The 17,816-nt window shown below is 43.5% G+C and overlaps 1 protein-coding gene across 6 annotated transcripts in view; it reads left to right on the top strand.

Moving 5' to 3' along the window:
- The first annotated feature begins 11,458 nt into the window (after window positions 1–11,458).
- DYNC1I1 (dynein cytoplasmic 1 intermediate chain 1) overlaps window positions 11,459–17,816 on the top strand; it is a 187,205-nt gene continuing 180,847 nt past the window's right edge. For 2 of the 6 annotated variants that reach the window (XM_058026369.1, XM_058026378.1), the window contains exon 1: window positions 11,495–11,655. The gene's annotated coding sequence lies outside the window, so the exon portion shown is untranslated. Of the gene's footprint in view, window positions 11,656–17,816 lie in introns of all 6 variants that reach the window. The other 4 variants (XM_058026342.1, XM_058026332.1, XM_058026351.1 and 1 more) reach the window with 4 other exon arrangements.

A 17,816-nucleotide genomic window follows, 5' to 3' on the forward strand; every position in this document is an offset into this window, starting at 1 on the left:
AGCATGGCGCTGTGTAGCAGTAATTGAGTCTCTGATACTCGCTTTATTATGATGCTCACAATTTAAGGAGGTGTTTTATTTTCCTTTTCTATGTGTTGGCCCCCTTTGTACTAATGGAATATCAAGCATCAATCAATGTCTAAAGTCTTAATGGATATTGGGATATATAATGAGAAGCCTGAATAAATAGGATTGAGAACACTGAATAACTATTTTACTAGCAGTGTATCAAACATGAGTATTTTAACAAATTCAAAATAAAGAGTTGATTAAGGAAACAAAAGTGGTGTTCTTGTAATAATTAATGACTTATTAGGGCTGATTTTGTTATCTCCTATAGTTTAGACATAAAACTTCGTTATTTAATAAAAATTTAATTGGGAAAAATTAAAAATGAATGGTGCCTGTCCCATTTACTCTGTTATGTCATGTATATGTTTTGCCATGGAATATACCCATACCCTTTCATTCACCCATCATATCTTCCTGAAAAGTCCGATGGTTAATAAAGCAATGTATGGTGAAATTATTTTTGCAATAAGAAATAAAGACATAATCTTAAGTATACAGGAACAGAGTCTATGGTTTTTGTGATGGAGAGCAGAATCATCACATGGATGAGATGCTGGCTTTTCAAGCACTGGTGCTGTGGAGCAGCTGACTCTTCTGAAAGATGCCAGCCACTTTATCTGGAGACTGAACATCCAAGTGCTTCCCATCAACCAGCTTGATTGACCCTGACTTATTGAAAATGATTATGAAAATGTACTATTTAAACCGAGGTAGGAAAAGCACTTACAGTGGAAGACTTAGAGTGAGCACCTCTGTGGGAAGGGATCACAAAAGATGCAAGAGGCTGCAGTTTTGGGTAGCAGAACGTGGGACTGATATCAATAGCACAAACCTAAGGATCTGTTTATGAGGTTCCCAAATGCAGGCCCCTCTCACTGTGTCAATGGCCATGCCAGAATGATGAGAGTCACTTGGTACATAACTCAGCTTGTTTTGAAGGCGGATAGTGATCTAAAATAATTGCAGGAGCATGGCAGTGGTATGTAATGCAAAAGTTTCTCCTTCAACATGACACCAGATGGTGATGCTACATATCTGTTCAGTGTTAAGTTTTGCACAATGCACATTACGTGTACTCTGAGCAAGGAGGATTTTGGTAGTGACTTCCATGTAGTCATCACTGGCTCCTGTAAAAAGACAGGAGCCTGGGGCTTGTCCCTGGAATGTTGCATACATTCATGTTTCATATAGCTCAGTGAAAAAATCTTTATTAAAAAGTAGAATATTAGTTGTCTTTAGGATAGCGATTTTTAAAAAGTAAGTATATAGGATGAATCAGTGGAAAGCTGAGTATCTGGCCATGCTGCAAATATTTTTTTTTATGAACTGGAGAGAGTTTTGTGAATATTGTCTAGACACACACAGAGAACTATTTTTATTTTCATCATAGTCATGGTGAGAAAACCATGCTGAGGTGAGGATACATTCATCTTCCTAGTGTAGAGTGTGACATAGGTAATGGTTCCTCTGGTTCAGTTTGACATTTTCCACAGATACTTACTTTTTTATTAACTCTGTGACATCTTTATAATAATACCACAAGGACTGTTTTTTAGGGATGTGTTAAAAAGCAGTATGCCTTTATAAATTCACCCACTCTGATTAGTGGTTATAAACACAAAACTCCCTCATCATACCATGTAGTGTAAAGTTAGCAGTGCCCTTCTAGATCTTTATGAGATCTGCTGTGTTTTCTTTTCCTGTGTAACCCTGGAACAGGATTTTTAGGATGTGTAATGCAATGGGGGGACAATTGCAGCACCTCTGTAAACTTTTTACTCCTAATCTGCTTATAATGCTTTCAACATAATTTAATGTAATCATCATTTTGCCTTGCTATAGTTGTATTTATAGAACATTAATAAAAGCTGGCAGTGATGAGAAGGATTTTACATCTGTACTGTACTGCAAAGCCTGACAGTTAATTTTCCAAAACTAAATCCTGCTAATGAATTACTACTCCTGGAAGGTTTTGGAGAGGCATTAGCAATATGTGCCAGACCTGGCAGCTGTGCTGCTGGGAAATGGTGAGGTGCAGGAAGCAGATATGGACTGCAGGCAGCTGTCAGGCAATTATGTGAAGGAAGGTATTAAAGAAAACACTGCACAGCAGGTGCAGCCCAGGGAAAAGGGAGCAGCACTAGCCACTGACATAGAAATGGGAAGGGTGGCTGAGATACAAGCTGGTGGCACACCATGTGAAATACACAGTCCCAAGGCTGCAGCCATTGGCTGTGACTGCGCAGGAGCAGGCTGTGACAAAAAGTGAATGTCTCACAATGTGCACTCACACGATATTTTACAATGGATGGCTGCACTTGATGTGTAGTTCATCTGACTAAAAGGTGTCACCCACATTTAGGCTACAGGCATCTCCCAAAGCCGTGGCCTGTGTTCAGTCATGCAGCAAGTACCTCCCTCCCTGCTGATTCAGAGGGAAGCCTGGAGGCCCTGGAGGCCCTGAAGGCTGCAGGTGGAGCTGTTCAGTGCTCCACATCCCTGAGCTGCTTGCCAAGGTGGCTGCAGGGCAGCTGCTGAGACCCCTCTCCCATGGAGCATGCATAGCTCTCCTGAAGCAAAAAGGCCTTGGAAGCCCATGTTCTTTCCCAACAGTGAGACCCTCCCCTTGTAACACAAGGTCCCAGAAATGCCAGCATCACTGCAGGGCTGGGGGGCAGCAGCACTACCAGGGACAGCAGATCTCCAGCCTCAAGTGGAGGATTCCCACACCTCAGCCAATCACTCACTACCTTCTGCCAATAATACAAATGTCAAGAAGAAATACTTTATCTTGGGAATAGCTGGTGTAGGACAGACTTGCGGCAAGTTCCTTGGGCAAATACTGCACAAGAGTCAAGACAACACTGACAGATTTGTCTGATGATAGACAAGTTTTCATGGGAAAAATGTGATCTTAAGTTTCTGTTGAGGTCCTTCTTTCATGCTTTCCTCAGACCCTTGGTTCTGTACAGCCAGTTAGACTCATGGCAGCATCAGCCCTGGTGGATGATGCTAAACAGCCCTGCTGCAAGCAGGTCAAACAGTGTGCATGTATGAAATCAGTGCCTGTCTTAGCTACTCCAAAGCATGGCTTCTCCCTCCTCCACAAGGAAACAGCCCTTTCCAGGAGGCCAGCAGTGTCAAGTGGGGTCTCTGAGATGACATAACTCTGGCAAGAACTCCCTTTTCTCCTTCACATTGGGCATCATGAACAAACAGACAGTTTGGGGACTGTCACATGCCCTGCACTGTGCTCACATGGTCCCATAAGGAATGTGAGTCCATGGGTTTTCAGGTGGCAATGACTGATACCTTGCTCTGCAGCTGCCTGCACACAGAGGAATCTGGGATGTGACACTGTTGCTGCAGTGAGGGACTAAGTTCATAGGGCAAGAAACAAATCACTTAACACAACTCTTTGCATCCAGCATGATAGGCAGTAAGATATCAATGCAGACACAATGACACTACTCATCACTCATCACTGAGACACCACCAAGCCAATGCACAGCAATTATCTTCTGACCAGATTATAAGTTTTTCCTTTCTTTCTGCACACCATTGCCAGGCATCTCACAGGCAATGTGGGAATATGGTCTGTGGGTGGGCACTTAGATGATCTGGCCACAGTGTCTGATCACTTTTAACAGCCCAGGAGGTAAGAGAGACTTAGGAACACCAACCTTGACCTCCCTAATACTCCCCCTCTCTCCCTTGTCTCCACTGTAGCTCATCTCTTCCAGCATACAGCTTCCCAGAAGAAGAACTGTTCTTGTAGCATGACCTTGATCTTATCTTCTCAATCAAGTGTTTCGTATTTTGGGCTGTTTACTAAAGATGTCCAGTGTACTCCACAAAACAGAAGACAGCAACTATTCCACAGTAAAATGCTGAGGCTCTTTGGCACTGCAGAGCACTGTTGAAACTGTGTGATTCATCATGAATATATTTCCCACTGTCAGTTACTATCCCAACCCTCCAAATAATGAGCTCTGTCAAGGTGATGTGCAGAAGGAAAGCCAGTACTCAAGCTGAGGCCCTGCTGTACTTGATGATCACAGTCCCAGAGGCAACACAGGTTGCCACTGCTTGGGACCATGATTTCAGGCAGATACCTCCTTTTATGGGTGGAAGTACAGACATAGCATCTTTACTCCTTCCATTCCTGTCTCAACATCATCTGGGCTGTGCTAGATTGACATCTAAACTTGACATCACAGCAGCAGCATCTTTGACCTTCACAACCTCTCCCTTTACCACTTGTGCTGTGACTGCTCTCATTTATTCACAGAGAGCCAGCCCTGGAGCTGCTGTCACCTCAGCCTCTGCAGCAGCTGCCAGACCTTTCCTCCTCAGAAGGTTCAGGGGTGAGTTCCTCTACTACAATCCAAGTAAACAAGGCAGGTACCACAATCCCTTTCAGACCCTCCCAGTTCTTCAGGCCTATAGCTTTTGGACCCTTGCCTATATCTTGCAGAGCTGCTTGTTCTGACCCTGTCCAGACCTAAAGTTTATCCTAGGTCCTAACTCTCCCTAATCCCTATTCACTCTGATGTCACTGGCTTTATAACCATCTTGTATACAATTTCCTAACTAAGCCTTCTTTCTCCATCTCTTCTGCACTCTTCACTAACCTCAAGTTAAGAAGAGTGGGGCAAGAGGTTTTATTCTCAGTGGATAAGATTCAGTCTTATCCCTGGCACTTCATTCTAGAGATGCCTTTTGGTGCAGACATAGTTCTGTCACACCTGGAGAGAGCAGGCAGACAGTCCTTGAGAATGGCACAGGGCATGAAATGTCTACATAACAAGGCTTACTGGAGATGTGTTATCTGTATGTACATGAGAGTGACATAAGCATCCCTCAAAGCAAAATGTTGGAATCGTGCTGCCTACCAAGCAGAGACATCCCATTCAGGACATGAGTGTGTTAAAAACTGTGGGGAAGTCAAGGTGAATTATTGTCATACACCACAGTGTCTAAACTGACACTGGATGCTTGCCTACTTTAAGTTCCAAGTAATAATCTCAGTGTCCTGTGAGCTGAGGGATTCCAAATCACCTTACCTGCTGTATGCCACACATACAGCACTCTGTTCCACTGTGGAGTGAGGACACACAGCCCTGTTCACGTCAAGCTAAGCAGCCCCATTCATTTTGTCTGTGTGGAAGCAGCCTCCTTCCTCTGGACTGAAGTGTATAATTGATCTGATTTTCTAAAAGCCTGGGTATAAATGCCACTTGTCTGCTGAATTTTAATTTGCCTTGTCTTGGTGGAACAGCCTGCGCTGCCATATCTTTTCCCTTAGGCTTCTGTGGTACGATGGTTGCCATGTCTGAAAGCTCATAGCATTCAGTAGAAAGTTTCCCCAACTCCTCTAGTATTTATTTTTAGATTTCAATGAGAAAAATATATATCCATCCACAACTCTAGGTAATGACAGCTCTTTGGGATCAGAAGCAATGCTGAAATAATCATGCTCATACAGTGCAACAATAAATTCCCTTAACCAAACAGCACTTTGAAGCAGTGGAACTAGCCTACCCCAGAACTGCTTTATCATCTATCCCCTTTTAAGAAGATTAAACTGTTATATTTCTCTGCTGCTGCTTTCATCTTCCCTCTCTGAGTGTCATCCAGGCCTCCAGGCAAGCATAACTGCTTATCCTCATCTGGAGACTTTAAGTCAGGAAAAATGAGGGTGAGAGAAAAGAAAAATTACAGACATATTTGTCAATAAGCAGTGGGTGTGTATGAGAAGAACCTGGTTAAAGAATGGAAGCCATGGCCAGGGCTGGATGCCTCAGGCCCCAGGTGAGTGGTTTTCTAACACTGCATCATAAACTCAGAGCTAGGACACTGCTTGAAAACTTTCATTATGCACTGACACATTGATAGCCATTTCCACAAAGATCCAGATCATTACTGTAATTAGCACCTACTGTTGTTGAGTCTGTAGATGGGACATTAAAGCCAGAATTTTCTATTAATTCACACCAATTATTCTGTCCAGTTCATGGTTAAGGCATAATGAAAAGGCAAGCAAAGATGACTGTCTTGGGCAGAAAAAAGTATGAAAAATAAAGGACATTTCAAAGAAACATTTTAGATAAATAGTTCCCTTTAGAATCTTCTCTACATAATGCATTTCTACTTTCAATTGTATGAATAATTTGCCATAAGGTTCCATTTGTTGTCAAAAATAGCACTTATCTGCTTTCATACACTTTAATACATTTTCATGATGTATTAAATTCATGTATCACATTGTATATACCACTGATTTTAATTTTGTTAAAGCTAAGCTTCAAGTTAATATTTGGGAGGTCTCAGCAATCCTATAAAGGAGTAGCATCCTTTGGTGTTTGCAAAAATGCAAATTGTTGTTGTTTTAAATCAAATATAAAGGTGTGGACTTCAAACCAAAGGTGGTGTGGGGAAATGAGACAACCTTTTATAAAAAGAGCACAAATATTGTAAAGATAGATGGGTGCTGCTGGTAATTCTGTAAACTCAGACATTTCTTTTGTTGTCTTCAATAAAACTATTGAGTTCTCAGGAACTCAAAACAGAGGTAAGTGGAGACAACGGTGTGGTTTGGTTTTTAGGAGAGCATTTCAGAGTCTGTGTTCCCTAAACTGTCCAGTCCTGCCTGAAGCCCATTTCTCTTCCAGGCACTGCCACTCAAGCTGTGGAGCTCTCCTTTTACAGCTTCCTCAGTAATTCAGAACGTGAGCACAGTAAAACCCTTCAAGCCTGAAGTCCTCTCCATGCTGCTGAGCCTGCATGACCATTGCCGGGAAGTGTCTCCCAGAATGTTCCACTTCCTTCCCAGGTTATCTGCTTTGCTGACATGTTTCCAAGCCCTTCCCAGTATACTGAATCTTTTCAAATAAAAGGAATTGGTTGCATTACGTAGCAAGCACCTGCTGTTTACAAAGGCAGTAATAAAATTTCTGGAGCCCTTCTTTCTGGTAGGGCATTTCTGTACCTTGGTTACAAGTGCAAAATCAGAAGCCTGGGCAATTATGTTTTAACAGGCAGAGTCTCAGATGTGAAGTCAAGTTAATGATTCCTCTTGCAGATGTACAGAACTGTTGAATTTTAGGAAAACAACTTTTTGGTGACAATGTTGTAGGAAAATGAGGAACAAAGCAAGAAAAGAGGCTTAGAAAAGAGCTTGACACTAAAATACTTGTTTCTAGGAGCACACAGTTGCAGCATGTTTGGAGAGCAACCCAAATCCAGAACAGTGTGGAACTCACCCGTCCGCCAGAGATCTCCCTTTGCCTTCTACTTGTATACATCATCTCTTATTACTGATGTTTTTTCTGAGAAAGAATTTATCATTTTTAAGACATGGGGGAGTTTTTTGGCTTTGTACATGTGTTTCGGCAAAGAGCTTGGAACTGGCAATCTACCAATAGGAAATCAATTGACAGAGGAATTATTAGTGACTGTGTACCAGATACATTTAAAATCTTCCTTTTAAGTTTTGAATGTATTGTGGATATTCAGACCTGTAGAAATTTCAGCTCAGCGATCTGCTCGGAGATCTAACTGATTTCAGCAAACAGTAAAACAAGCTCTCCAATACTTTCTTATTAAATTTTTAACTGAGCAAGCACCCATACATTTCTTGACATGAGTAACTAACTAGTTGACTTGTGAAGGAAAGTTTCTGAAGCCATGTAGAATAGTGTCCTATAGTGACTTTACTGCTGTAGCAGTAAATCTGACTTCGGAAGTGATATCCCTCACTTTATCTAAAACTTTCATTCTGCCTTTTGATCCTTTGTTTAAATCATTGATTTTGAAAAGCTGGAAGGCAATTTGTAACATCCTCTGTTATTTGCCAAACCTAGGTTATGCCTACCATGCAAAGTGTCTAAAATGTGCTGCCATTTCCACTAAGCCTTAGAAATGTCTGCTTTGAAATTAATTTTTAACCTTCAAGTGGCAAAAACTTCCTAGAGTTTGCTCATTTATTAACGCCTGCTGTGATGTAGGAGTTGCTGGTGCCTGAGGCAGGGAAAGGCAGTGCACTACTAATTATTACTAATTATTTTTCTTGTGCTGCATCATAAACAGTTATTAATTTGCCAGAGGAACTTATACCCATCTTCATTAATAACTTAAATGTGAACAACTTTATATAAAGTAACTTCAAAAAGAAAACATGCCAAATTATTTTCCCTTGAACTTTTCCAATCTAGCAATTAACCACACATTGCACTCATTAATGTGCACGGAAACCTCTACATTTTACATGTGTGTAAGCTAGAGGAGGGGAGACAGACAAAAAATGAATTTCTGTAATTTTAACAGTAGCCTTTTTCTGCACAATCCATAGTCTGGGATGGACCTCAAACTTTCCCTTAATCTTTGATTTGTCTTCAAATGACAGCATGGTGGCTGTGTGTCCATGAACAACTGACCTCTGCTGCAGGGATGGCAGCGTGTCAGATGTCTGTAATTGCTGACCAGTTTGCCCTCTGTTGTTCTCATAAAGCTAAGTAGGGCTACAATGACCACCTTCTGAATGAGAATAACCACCTCACAGAATGAGAACATAAGAGTTTTGAAAATAATCTTAACTCTGTGCTACTGCACCTTCACCTGATGACTAAGAATACGTAATCAGAAAATGCTACTAGGAGAATATATTGAGTTGGATAATATTATGGATTTGTATTTAATGGGAAAATGTAAAATTAGTGGGGTATATTGAAATGACTGGGTATTTTTCATTAAAAGGAGTTACAAATACATTATATACATGAGAGTGACATAAGCATCCCTCAAAGCAAAATGTTGGAATTGTGCTGCCTACCAAGCACAGACATCCCATTCAGGACATGAGTGTGTTAAACTGTTTTGTTTTGAAAAGGGAATATAATCATATCTTCTTGGTGTATGAAAGACATTGACTGTTGCCACTAATTTTGCCTTGTAAAATTAGTGACAACAGAATTTGCATGCCTAGAGGAAGAAATCCACAAAAATGGTGAGACCTTTTGCTGTGGAAGATTACAGAAGAAAATGGTGAGATTGAGGTCAAAGAGGACAGAGCATCTCTTCTGGGGAAATTTGTTATTCCTGCAGAGAGCTCCTTAACTGGGCTGCTCATAAATTTTTCTTGAGTTCCTGGAGGTCATTACTTGTAGGAACGCCTAGCCTATACTGTCTAGGATTGCTTCTCTCCAAATTTCCTTACAACAGTTTATTCTGAGGAGAAATTTGGGGGTTTGTTAATATACTACCCTGGCCACTGAAGTTATTTCTGAACTCCTCTGGTAAAGTAGACATTTTAAAATAATAATTTTACTAAATCTCTCATTTTGATTGATGAGGATTTTTAAACAATTTTTCCTTGACGCATACATTTCCATTCTTTATTTTTATACTTTCAGAAGACTTAATCACCTCTGGGAAATGTGACAACAGATAAAATCTGTGATAAGAGATATCAAAATTGTGTCCCATTGAACTTGGGTTTACAGGATTTTTTTAAAGAAATATCTCATGTAATTATTACTAGAACACAAAATGCTGTTAATCTGTAACAAAGCAATCTAGGGCTTAACAAGCTCTGAAAACCCATTTATGACATACATTAGTGTGCCTGGTATCACCATACAATGATATGTGTGTGATACCATGGCATCATGGTTATATGGATAGGACAGCATCTTAACCATAGCAGGCCCCATGGAGAGCCAGTCTCATCTGTCATTTCAGGAATGTTAAATGACTCCAAGGCTCTCTTTGGTCAGGAATAATTTAAAGCAATCCGCTGAGTTTGAAGGAAATTTGCAAGTGACATGTAATCAAAGGAACCTAAACAAACCCTATGGCATTTATGTTAAAGCTAAGGCCAACACTCCAGCACTTTCAAATGCAAAAGTCAGTTTCTGAGGTTCAGTTTTGGGTGTCTGATAATGAAAGGGCCTTGTTTTAAAAAAGAGTTGCAATCTAAATGTGCCAAACTCAAAACTTTTCAAACTGCGCATTTAAAACCCCCCCCACATGCTCCAACCTGCAGAAGCCAAAGATGTTGCTCTTTAAGGACTTCACAGGAGAGCAAAAGATTAATCTTTCCTGCTTCAACTCCAATTAAATTGAGAAACTGTTATTTCATTACTGTATCTGCACCAGCAATGGAGGCTTTTGCTCCTCCTCAGGATTCCTTGTCTCCTGGCCAGGCACAGTCTCTCTAGGTCTGGCAGGAGCTGGAGGTGATGTGAATCCTTTATGGCTTTCCAGTGGGCTGGGCATACCTCACTCTTCCCAGCACAGCCCTAGACCTCAAAGGACAGTGGCTGCAATTAGTGTTTCCCACCAAAACAAAAGAAGAGATGAGGCTCCAGGGATGGGGTTCTGGTGGGTACCTCTTGGACCAGAGGGATGGACAACAGTATGTCCAGGACATCAGGTTTTACAGAACAAACCATGGTACCAAAAGGTGCGTGTTTTCCTCATGTTTGGGGCAACAAAACTGTGAGCAATAAGGGAGTGGAAAGCTGGGTTATCTGCACTGGAGGTGGGTGGTATTTGGCAGGAACATGGATGATCCCCAGCAGCTCTGCTTGGCACCTCTCCCCCAGGAGATGGATGTGTCAGTGTGTGGAGAGAAGCAGGGCCAATGCTGGAAGTCTGGCCCTCCTGTCTGGTACCTGTCCCCACGAATGGTATGAGGAAACAGGGGCAAAACAAAACCTCTGCCTTTGGGCAGTCTTGTCCTTATTTAACCGTGACAGCATCTGTTCTGGAGTTTCCCTGTTCTTCCAGAAAGGGACAGGACCAAGCAGGAGCCTGGTGCCATGACAGTTGACCGGGGCTGATGGATGGCCCGGCTGCCGTGGGGGTGCTGGTGAGGCTGGCCTGCAGATATCCTAGGCAGCTCAGAGGGCCATGGCTAAGCCTTTGTGGGGCTGCCAGCTGCTGCCGTGGGGATGGCGGTGGGGATGCTGCCGCCGGCTGCTGCCCTGCGATGGTCTCAGGATGCTGTGGGGTGGCGGTGGATGCTGCCGGGGCTGTCGCGGGGCTGGCGGTGACGCCGGAGTCGTGCTGACAGCCGGGAAGCTGCCGGCTCGGCTGCTCCCGGGGCGAGCCCTGCGCCACCGCGGGGGTGACAGCGAGGGGAGCATCGCGGAGCCGAGCGGGCGCTCTTCAGGCCGGAGTTGCGGTGGGGCCGTGCGGGGACCCCGAGCCGGCCCCGCCGCCGCCACCTGCCCCGCGCCAGCCGCGGCCCCGCCCCGGTCCCACGGGCGGCGGCGGGGGTGTGTGCACCGGGGGCGCGCGGGCGGGGGAGGAGGAGGAGGCGGGAGGAGGAAAGCGGCAGCAGCAGCTCTCGGGAGGAGCCTGTCCACCGTGAGACAGCATATTCAGCCGGCGGCGGCGGTCCTGCCGCAGCGGCGGGCGGCACGGCTCGGCTCGGCTCGGCTCGGCTCGGCTCGGCAGGGCGCAGCTACTGGCACCAGCCCTTCAGTCAGCGGGGCATCCCTCTGCTCCCCCGGCGGCGAGGGCTCGGTGAGTGCTGCAAGGCGCCGGAGCCGCTCCGCATCTCCCGCGCCGGCGGAGGTGAGGCACCCGCGGGGCGGCGGGGCCGGGACGCGGCGGGGCCGGACCGGAGGGGCAGTGGGGGCTGCCCTTGGGCCCGGCGCCGGCTGCGGAGGAGCGGGGCGGGAGTCGCTCCGCGGGATGCGCAGCGGCCGCGCAGCCTGGTGCGGCCGCCGGAGGCGCTCCCCGGGCAGGCGGCCCGGCCGGGAGAGCGGGCATCCCCGGCTGGGCTACCGGGCATCCCTGGCATCCCCGGCTGGGCTACCGGGCATCCCTGGCATCCCCGGCTGGGCTACCGGGCATGCCTGGCTGGGCGAGCAGGCATCCCCGGCGGGGTGAGCGGGCATGCCTGCCCGCGGGTGGCTCTGGCAGCCTGGCGGCTCGTCGGCGGGAGGGCTGCGGTGAGCGAGCCTCGCCGGCCTCGGCACCTGCTCCGGTCCCTGGGGCGCCTCTCGGCCCCGGCTGTGAGTGGCGGCCGCAGGCTCCCAGCTGGTGCCTGAGCGCCGAACAGCTTAAAGCAAAAGGGGGTGGTAAAAGTTTTTCATCTGTAATTCTTCACACAGCGTGAGCGGTAGCGGGTTTGCTGAAGTCCAGGATGACAGCGGACAGTAAATAGATCTTTCCCCCTTCTTAAGGTCATTCCCTAAAAGGGTGAGAGAAGGAGGGAGTCAGCCAGAGGCCTTTTTTTCACTGGTAGTCCAGTGAAATAGATTTTCAAAAAGATGTTATTGCAGTTACATCATCCCGGGAATCCCCCATGGTCAGCAGAGAACATAAGACCCCAGATTTCCTAGACAAAGCCCCTGTTTTATGGACTAGAACAAAGTTTGTCTTTCTGTCAATATTGCCATTACAGAAAGTACAGATTTGAGCTATAAATGCATATGACATAAGGATTCTTGGCAGATCAAGCAATCTAGCCTGCTGATATAGAGGGTATGAGATGGAAGGACCTGACATGAAGTTGGCACGTGACTTTGGCGCCTGAAAATTTATCTTGTCATGCAGGGTTTTGTTAGTGCTTTGTTTCTGCATGAGGACTTTAAATAACATTGGGAACTGCACTAAATATCACGCACAGGACTGCAAAACCTGTTTCAGAATGGAAGTCCCAGTCCCAGGACTGCCTGTCCCCTGATAGATGGTGTTATCAGAGCAATCGGGGCATTTAATTTCTGGTACTGCCAATGGGCTTTGTTGAAGTGCCTTGTTTGTTCTTGCCAAGTTAATGGGGAAAACTTACATGTTTGCTATTCTGACTCTTTTAAGATCTTTTTGTTGTTGCTGTTTTTATTTTCATTTGAGATGGCATCTCTAGTCACATTCTCCATATTTAGTGAAGGCAGATAAAATTCCTTTTATAATTTCTCTGCAGCATTTTTCTGCAAGAAGGGGTTTCTTCAGCACAAACCTTGGGGCTGCATCTGGGTCTTGTCCCCATGAGAGTGCTCGCTGTGACACCAGTGCATCCTCTGCTTTGTTTTCTTTTCCCAAAATCATTAATTTATAGTTTGTAAAAATAAAAAATGTGTTGCCCCTTCTGCACCTTCTCTGTGAACAGACTGTTTTGAAGTTTGGGTCTTACCATCATCCTCCTTGTTGAGCAAGACTTCTGAGGGCCAGGTATGTGAAGATCCAAAAGGTTTAGAGTTAGATTGGCTAGATTCCTCTCAGCTCTAAGCACTTCTGCCTCTAATTAATCTGTCATAAAAATTCGCTAACTGTAGTGCTGCCTTATTCACAGTTTAGGAGAGGAATCTTTAAAGGAGCAGCATTAAACCACACCTTACACATGCAGTGATTACTGGCAGTTTGTACCCAGCAGATCTTAAATTAAGAAGCTGACCTTCCAGCTCTTTCTATAGAAGGAAGGGCAGTGAGCTGCCCTCCTTTGTGATGCCTTTCAGTGGCTATTTTTTTTCATTATTGAAATGTGTTTGTTTTTCAGTGTATTTTTCCAACTTCAGGTTTCTGGTTCCTGTTATGCCTCCCATAGATAAAAGCCTTTCTTTAGCAGCTGTCTTCAGGGTAGGTACTCTAAACCATGCAACAGGAACTTACCTGCCTTATTTTCAAATAAATTAACACATTCAGTCCCTTGGTCTTTTTTTCTTTTGTAAGACAGGTTTCAAAAGGCATTCCTTGCTGCCCTCTGTTTTCCAGCATGCAAGAAGAGAGAGGGGGAGTTCTAGATAGAGCTGGTTGCTCCATCTGATGGGCTGTGTTGGAGGCACCACCATTGCAGGATATTGGACAATGATGTGAAATGGGCTGGAAGGGAAAAAAATAAGGGATTGAAATAGAAAAAACATATGGGTATAGAAAGGCAGTATTGTTTTTGAAAGCTTTATTTACTCCTGCTGGTGAATCAGTTAATAATGTGGTATCTTTCAGTTCCTCAAACTTCTTGCAGAGATTTTAAACATATTTGTGGCCACTCCCTAGGACTACTCAGGCTTGTTAACCTGGGCTATGCCTCAAGTGCCCTGTTGAGCTTCTTTGGCTTGGTTTGACCAGCAGCAAAAGTAGTAATTTGGAATCTTTCAGAGTTACCAACACCTAGTTCCAAAATAAGTTGCTGCTTGGAGGTGGTGGTGAGATGTTAACAGAATGATCCTCCTTGTTGTTTCCCTGGGCTTTAATTTTTAGAGAAGTTGGAGGGAAGTAACACTGAAATCCTCACTGAGGTACACAGGGTAATTCACATCTGCAGATACAAAGTCTCAGGCTTTCTGCAGCCATAGTCAGACATAATGACCTCTCAGTGCAATACTCATCTGATACTTCCCCATTTTATTTTAAAAACCTTAAATGAAACAAACCATAATGACTCTAGATGTAATCTGTGTTTAAAAGGGACATTTTCCAGCCAAAATACTGATGGAATATGATGGCAAAATGCCCTTAGTAGAGATGCAACTTGTGTTAGTAAAACTGTGCATTTGCCAGTGCAGCTTTATTTCTGTTTGTCAGAATAACACAAGTCCTGCAGGTGAGTACACATTTCCATGTCCATATACATGCCCACATTTACATGTCGATATACATGCCCACATTTGGACATGTCCATATGGGGGCTTTCATTTCAAGTGAGGGCTTGAATGGTCTCCCCTCAGCTGTTTGTAAGCAGGCAGAAATGGTAATGCAGGAATGATACTGCTTAACCAAAAGACCCTGACTAAGTCTAACTCTCAGATTGATGCAATATGTCCCTTTGCTACTTGATAATAATCCATCTAAAAGTGTGCTAGCTCTTTTTACTTGGAGATGACATTGGGAGCTGTTGTTCACTTGGCCATCTGCAAGCCTCAAAATAAGACAGTATACATGAGCTTGCTCCCCCATACTGTTCATTTTACGTGGCATCATCTTGCCAACTTTTCTGGGAGGATGGCTACTTCCAGGCAGATGGCAGGAGCTGCAGGAAGCTGTGAAGCAGACTAATGTGTGAGCCACTAGATCTTACAGATACAAGACACCTCTGATAATCTGTGACAGGTGATGTACCAACTCCTCCTGAACTTAAAACTATACCCCTTCTTTTTTTTACTGTGCATTTTCAGCACTTTTCGTTGTACCTTTTGAGGCAAAAGCATGCTGATGACTATCTGGGAGTGCAGTGCAGCATGGAGAAGGCATGGGGCAGGGGTGATGGTTTCTTGAAGCCTTTTGTGGGCAGCACACTGGAACTCCATGCTCAGGTTTAAGGACAGAGGTCTCAGCCCTATCTCTGCTGACAGTAACGGGAGTTTCTCTCTGACTTCTCTGGTGGTGAGCAGAGCCTATAGAGTGATGGCAGAAGTCAGCTGCCCTCATTGTCTGAAAGCCATGATAATTCTTCAAACACTATTGAAGGAAATGAGAGCTTTGCATTGACTTAACAGAGTTTTTATGAGTCCCTGTGTAACTGCTGCATTGACCTGTGTGCAGATGTCTGTGTTACCTGATGAATAATAGCTGCTTAGATGTCTCTTGTGATTCTTGGCTCCTAATTGTACAGTATAAGTACATGTTTTATATTTAACCCAGCTCCCATGCATGTGAATCAGCTGATCTGGAGAGACAAGTTACATCAACCTGAGGAACAGACCTCCTGGCAGCCCTTCTGGAGCAGTGCAGTTCTCCCCTGTGTGTTCCCCAGATGCTGGCTGACTGTCCCTGCTTGGCCCTAGAATAATTAATCAATAATTAGACTAAAGGAGAAGGCTCATTTATTCCACTCAGCAGAAAACCAATACAGAAGGAATCTTTTAAGGACCTAACTTTTTGTTTGTGAAGTGGTATCTTTTCTTAAAATTTCCTTTACCTCTTGCTATCATTCTTTGAGGCTTACCCTTTTCTCTTTTACTCAATACTTGTCTTAACATCACATTCCCTTCTTACTGGCCTTCCCTTCCCCTCCCCTTTGTTTTCTCTCCCTAGCATAGAAATTATATTAGTTCCTTGGTCTTTCTCCCTCTAGCTGTGATATGGGACAAATAATTCCAAATCCTGTTCCTCAGTTATTAATTTTGCACTTCAGCCCAGCAGAAAGATGCAGTGTGTTTTGTGTTCAGACAATGGGGATTTATTGTAAGGCAAAGACACAAAACTGCCTACTATGATTAAATATAAGTAAGTATAATAGAGGATCTATTTCTTATCTATTTATATCACTTTATATCAAGCTTTCCTTGATTCTAATATTTTCAGGCTGAATTTGAGAGAGAAAGCTATGCTATGTTAGTACTGAAACTATGCCGTGTGAGTATTGAAAGTTAATCATTGAGATCTTAGACCACATGCTGGGAAAATATGGATTTCTCTTGCCTTAAACTATTCACCCCTTCCATTTTGTACCCATTAAAACAGATCTTAGCTTTTAAAGGGCAGAGAGAGTTGTATTAAATCCTTACTATTCAAGGCATGCCCTTGTTTCGTGTTTTGCACATTAGGCCAGCACTGTTAGGATCAGAGTGGTTACCAGGTCACTTGGTAATTGGGGCAAAGACATTTCAAATGATTGCTATTATATATTTCCAGAAATTAAAATATGTAATAAAGCAGGGTTACAGGGAAAAAAAACCAACCAAACAAAAAACAACAGAACAACAGACCAACCCAGGCCGTCTCTAATGTTTCCTTATATTTGAACCTGTCTGTCCTGGTTTAAAGGCTATTCCACTGACACTGACATTTGAAAGAATTTCTTCTCAGATTCTCACAGCACAAAGTTGGGGGACTATGTAAACTCATGTGACTTATTTCATAATACATGTTTATCTTCTCTTTAAGTAATATAAAAGATTTGCTATTTTCATTAATCTCACTATTCAAAGTCATATGACATTGTTTCTTTAATCAGTTTGTTTCTAGTTACATTTTAAGCAATTGCTGAACCAGAAGGTGGTTTGTATCATAATTCTGATTTATTTCATATCTTAGCTTGTCCCTAAATGAATTAATTCTTTGTCCTTTTTCGCTCAAACTGCTCATAGAGCTTTGTCACACGCTTATAGCACTTTGTTACACACTATCAACTTCTGCCAGTCTTCATTGCCTAGGAACACAAATTACTTCTGCAAAAAACTGAGAAAAGATAGTTCAGGTTATATGTGCTTATGACTGTAAACTGTGTTGTGCATTAAACAATGAATGGCTTAAAAATCTATAACCTTTTGGAATGAAACAAGAAATGTGACCTAAATCATACCCCCTGGTGTGCAATTAGCTATTCATGTACATAATCTGCTGCACTTGGCAAGCCTGTGAATGTTGTATTCTTGCCTTTCACTATCTCCACAGTAGTAATAATAATACAAGAAAAATTGTGCTGATGGGATAGGAGGGTATTGTACTGGAGACAAAATAAAAAAAACAGTGATGCCATTCTCCCTTTGTACTGAAAGAGCCCGTGGGAAAACTGTCCCTTTATTTCTCACAATATTTTCTTTTTCACAGAAAGCTGAATAGAAAGAAAATGCAGGAAAGCCTAGTTTCTCAGCCTTTAAGGGCCTCTGAAAATATTTTAAAAACATCTTGTGCAAATTCAGTACTTTGACTGATAATTATAATTAAAGAGCCTTAAGATTTTTCCCATATGCTTAAAGCATAGAATTCAGAAGATGACAGTAAATTCTACTCTTTGTTAGGGGCTAAGATGGAAAAAATTCTGTGTTCCAGCCTTGCTACTGGTGCTGTCC

The sequence above is a fragment of the Melospiza georgiana genome, chromosome 1 (assembly GCF_028018845.1).
Source record: "Melospiza georgiana isolate bMelGeo1 chromosome 1, bMelGeo1.pri, whole genome shotgun sequence".
Lineage (NCBI taxonomy): Eukaryota > Metazoa > Chordata > Aves > Passeriformes > Passerellidae > Melospiza > Melospiza georgiana.